The sequence below is a fragment of the Gorilla gorilla genome, chromosome 6, assembly GCF_029281585.2.
Source record: "Gorilla gorilla gorilla isolate KB3781 chromosome 6, NHGRI_mGorGor1-v2.1_pri, whole genome shotgun sequence".
NCBI lineage: Eukaryota > Metazoa > Chordata > Mammalia > Primates > Hominidae > Gorilla > Gorilla gorilla.
The window spans coordinates 117,946,709-117,952,267 of record NC_073230.2 but is presented as its reverse complement, the minus strand read 5'-3'; the positions used below and the strand labels follow the sequence as shown (position 1 = coordinate 117,952,267).

Sequence of the window (5,559 nt, the reverse complement as noted above, 5' to 3'; positions counted from 1 at the left end):
TTTTTCTGTGGCCTCCCATGCACATTAAAAGAGAAAACAGTAAAGGTGATAACAAAACACGGTGCACTTTGATTCAAATATGCAAATTATTCAAGAGAGGACGATAAATCACAAGCATGTGTGAACAGTAATCATTTACTTTTCCTTGTTGAAATACTACTTTACCATAGCAAGCCAACCTTCTAAGAGGAAATGGTGATGCAGAATGATCAATTCTGGGTAAACTCCTTAAGAAAATAAAATCTGAAGCTGGCTCTCCAAAAAGAACACTTAATTATGAGTACAATTATGAGCAATGAAGCTCGAAGCTCGCTGCATGTTAGAATCACCTGGGAACTTTTAAATCATAATAATCCCTGAGACTCAACTCCCTGCCAGAGATTCTGATTTAACTCAGCCAAGATGGGACCCAGGCATCAACATTTTTAAGGCTCCTCAAGTGATTCTAATGTGCAGCTAGAGTTGCAAACTCCAGTTAAAGCCACAACATAAGTTTTAGAGTTTCAGAAGCTTCGGAAGCTGCCACTGCAGGTTTCTGCATGCACGGAATTTTTCTTTCTGATTTTTTCACCACAAAACTGTTGAAGTTGCCCTCATTATATAAATCAGACCATTTACAGTGCTACTCTAAAACACCCGTCTTGTTTTGCAGCACACCCATGTCTGCTCAATTTCAAGTATGTAACAGAACAAGTTAGAGGGACAAATAATTGAATTCTAAATACCACACTTGTTGAAATCTCATGGGTTTATTAAGGGTGTTCACCACAAAGGACAGCCTTGTTTTAAAATTCTTAGTGTGTGTTTTATTTTTTATTTTTTATTTTTTGAGATGAAGTTTCACTCTTGTTGCTCAGGCTGGAGTGCAATGGCGTGATCTTGGTTCACTACAACCTCTGCCTCTCAAGTTCAAGTGAGTCTCCTGCTTCAGCCTCCCAAATAGCTGGGATTATAGGTGTGCACCATCACGTCCGGCTAATTTTGTATTTTTAGTAGAGATGGGGTTTCACCATGTTGGCCAGGCTGGTCTCAAACTACTGATCTCAAGTGATTCACCTGCCTCGGCCTCCCAAAGTGCTGGGATTACAGACGTGAGCCGCCGCGCCCAGCCCAATTCTTGGCTTTTCAAATCAGTGACTGGTTGGTTGTGTGGAGGGATGGAAGAAGTGACCAGGAGGCATGAGAAAGAGTTAAATTGCAAAGGAGCATGAGCGAAGCTTTTGCGAGTAGCATATGTTCATGATTTTGACAGTGGTAATGGTATTGGGGCCCAGAAAACAATACCTCAAAGCATGGTACCCTGGCATGCTGAGTACTTTGAATTAAGATTAGAAGACCTCAGAAGCAAGAGCTCTGACCTTCTCCTGCCCTCTTGTCTCCCGCCTCATTTCTCCCCCAAGCTGAGCCACAGAAACCAGAATTCTTCCCCTCCATGGCAGATCATATATGAAACCAGAACCCTTCTTCCCCAAAGAAAGCCATAAAACCTAGAAAGGTCACTCTCTTCCTTCTCCCATCTCTCTCTCGAAGACCTTCATAGACCCATAGGCAGGAGGAAGAAATGCCACACAGAGAGACCAAAAAGAATCTGGACAGGCCTCGCTGGGTCTCTCCCCTCAGTCTATTACTATTAGATCCCACTCCTGTCCAATCCCATTTCTACATGGCTGTAGAAACCAAGCATAAAAACAGTGTTCCCTGGGGCTTTGGGTCTTCATTTCTGGAGACTCCTGTGTCATGTAAAACTTTGAATGAGTAAATTTGTTATACTTTTCTCTTGTTAATCTATCTTCTGACGGAGGCAGAATGGGGAGGCAGAGCAGGGAGGCAGAGCGGAAGAAGAAGATGACGACGACGAAGACGACAGGAGTGAGGCCAGAGGACTGCTTGCGGGAGCAGACTCTCCAGGGACTTCCCAGGCCATTAGCTGGCAAGGCAGATCAGAGGAGATGACCAGTTCTAATGAGCTCAAGCTGACCCAGCCACCCGAGGTTGTCATTTCCTCGGTGAAGTTCAGCCCCAGCACCTCCCGGTTCCTGCCTGTCTCCTCCTGGGACACGTCACTGCTCTTCTACAATGTGCGGAACACGTGCTCAGGTAATAGCGCTTGCTCTCAGGTCCATGCGCTCAGGTACCAGCACACTGGCACCATCCTGGACTGAGCCTTCTACGATCCAGCACAGGCCTGGAGAGGACTAGATCATCAATTGAAAATGCATGATTTGACCACTGATCAAGAAAATCTTGTTGGGACCCATGATGCCCCCATCAGATGTATTGAATACTGTCCGGAAGTGAACGTGATGGTTACTGGAAGTTGGGATCAGACAGTTAAATTGTGGGATCCCAGAAATCCTTGTAATGCTAGGACCTTCTCTCAGTCTGAAAAGGTAGATACCTTCTCAGTGTCTGGAGACCTGCTGATTGTGAGAACAGCGGGCTGCAGAGTGTTGGTGTGGGGCTTATGGAACATGGATTACGTGCAGCAGAGCAGGGAGTCCAGCCTGAAATACCAGACTCGCTGCATATAAGCGTTTCCAAACAAGCAGGGTTATGTATTAAGCTCTATAGAAGGTGGAGTGGCAGTTGAATACTTGGCCCAAGCCCTGAGGTACAGAAGAAATATGCCTTCAAATGTCACAGACTAAAAGAAAATAATATTGAGCAGGTTTACCCAGTCAATGCCATTTCTTTCCAGAATATCCATAATACATTTGCCATAGGTGGTTCTGATGGCTTTGTAAATATTTGGAATCCATTTAACAAAAAGCAACTGTGCCAGTTCCATTGGTACCCCATAAGCATTGCATCACTTGCCTTCAGTAATGATGGGACTACGCTTGCAATAGCATCATCATATATTATGAAACGGATGACATGGAACATCCTGAAGATGGTATCTTCATTCACCAAGTGACAGAGGCAGAAACAAAACCCAAGTGCACCTAATCATCTCGTGAAAGTGGTTTCTCTATGGAAAGCTTTGTTTGCTTCCAACAAATACACGCTTATTCCTTAAGGGATGTGTTATAGTGACTGTGGAGTTCTCTGTTTTCTGTCTTGCAAGAACCTTGTCTATGTACCCTAATACTTTGTTTAGGATGAGGAGTCTTTCTGTCCTTATGCAGTAATCTGAAGAATTCCTGCTTCTATCCCTTAGCAAGTCCAGTTGCTGCATAAGAACAGTTTGAGCTCTTTTTGTAATACAATCTAAACCTGTTGTTTCTGTGCTGTCTAATAAATCAGATTCAGAACGCTTAAAAAAAAAATGTAAATTCGAGATAGAAAGAGAGAAAACCAGGAGGAGGGAGGCCACCCAGTTTACACTAGGAACTTCTGGGCACTGGAGGATGGCAGGGCGAAGATGTTGTGATGGAAAAGGTACGCAAATGATAGTTGTGGTCATTAGATAACTATATGCCATAAATTGCATCATATGCAAACTAATCCTTATTGGTTTTAGTGGCATTGCTAAAACATTTGTTGTTTAAAAATACTCATAAAAACAGCCCTTAAATAATCGATGACCTGTTACTGTGCAGGAACACTCTTCACTTATTGATATTCTCTAAATGCATTATTCTCCTTAAATATAGAAAGTAGAAGATAAAATTGTCACTTTGATAATAGGTTCTGTTAAATTTCATATGCACATAGTCAAGCTGGGAAGTACCAAGATACATAGGCTTAAAATTCCTACATAAATATTAGAATAAGAACCCCACATAACAAAGAATTTCCAAGTTACTCAATCCCCACTGAATCTATGTTAAAAATTGTATGAACAGAAAGTAAGTTTAAAATGAAGAAAACATCATACAACTGGTAGTTTTCAATTAATACTCTGAAACACTGAATTTCTGTTACCATTGCCTTCTAAGTTTTTTTAAGATCCACGAATTTGTTAAAAATCTATTTCAAGGCCACCACATTTCAGACCATACTTAAATATTACAGCATCACTATTGTAAAAATAGTAATATTTTATTAGAAGTGCCAGGAAGCTGAATTTGTTTCATTTTTCATTGGTAGGCAAAAATACCCTCTGTGTTAAACTAGAGGATCATCTATCATTACAGAGTATCTTATGATTCACCCTGGAAATGTCCACTATGACTACCTGGTATAAAAGAATATTCATTTATAATCATTGCACTAGAGTAAAAGGAAACACTTCAAGTTGGAAGAAAATCTGCTGTCACTCTAGTACTGTCCTAATGGCTTTCCCAGAGTAAAGGCTTTAATGGAGACTTTTTTTTGTTATCGTTCTTAATTAGACAAAGCACCTCTGGGAAGCTGATCTCTTGTGACTCAAATTCATTTACTGAGAACTGTGAGAGTATACAGGAAAAAAAAATGAAACGGCAGCAGGAATACACACTCTGCAAAGAACTCTTATTTTCAAAATGCTGAGCTTATTTAGTCAAGGGAATTTACTTATAATATTTATTTTCTGGTTTTCTAATTTACCCATTTCCACAGCCAGCCCCTGGAAATTTTGCCTAGAAAACCCATGGGGGCAAACCACAGGTTTACTTTTTCCAGGGAGTGCTTCATATTACCCAATATTCTCCCACTTCTCTCCCTTACCTCATTAAAATGTACCTTTCCTATATTTTACAACTCTGGGTCTGTGTTCTGTTAGATAACTTGAGTATTTTTTCTATTTTGACTTAAGGTGTAGCTGACTTAATGTGTGAAGCCTACTGAAGAACATTTTTTGCATTTTAACAGGGATCATAAATTCCTGAGCCAAAAGCAGTAAAGAATGATGGAAATTTTACATATAATCAAAGGTCATAGAGGTCTCTTTGAGCAAGATGACTTTTCAATCTCTAACACGACCACAGAGGAGGCACCCTAAGGCATGCTTAGCACCCAATTAGTTGCAGGCAATAAGTGCTCAATACGTATTAATTTAACTAAATGAAGCATTTGTTTAAATGAAACAGAGGGAAAAGGAGGTAAAGAACAGATCCCAGTGAAAAAATATGAGGCATTTATGCATATATCAGAATATCACGTTGTGCCCTATAAGTATGTATGATTATTATTTCTCAATTAAAAATAAAGTTTCAAAATGTATGGAGCTGGAGGAAGAGGTCTAAGAAGTCAAGATCAGAGAAGTAAAAATGTAGACAAGATAGAATTGATTTGCAGAAGACAGTGAGAAAATAATTTCAGGGGGAATTAGGACTGCTACTAATGTCAAATCCTACAGCTCTAGAAATCAACAAAACCAAGACAAGCAAGGATATTGACTGGCTATTAGAAACTTATTATAATCTCCAAAAGGGCATTTTTTGGTGATATAATGGGAACAGAAAACAAACTGTAAAAAACTGAAGAATTAGAGAAAAATAGAAAACTAATGACAATGAAGCTGTGCAGACTATTCTTACAAAGAATTGGCTTAAGGGTAGAGAAAAAGAAATGGAAAAATATGCAAAGTGTTGACATGAACAAGAAAAGATATCTCTGCAGATAGGAAAGATCTAAGGATGTTTATACTGAGGACTAAGATCTGGTTTTTTATCTCACCCAAACTCCTACCTAAGG

The 5,559-nt window shown here is 40.0% G+C and overlaps 1 pseudogene; it reads left to right on the top strand.

Annotated features, from left to right (window-relative positions):
* Positions 1 to 1,949: 1,949 nt before the first annotated feature.
* LOC101138230 (mitotic checkpoint protein BUB3-like) lies at positions 1,950 to 2,949 on the top strand (annotated as a pseudogene).
* Positions 2,950 to 5,559: the final 2,610 nt, after the last annotated feature.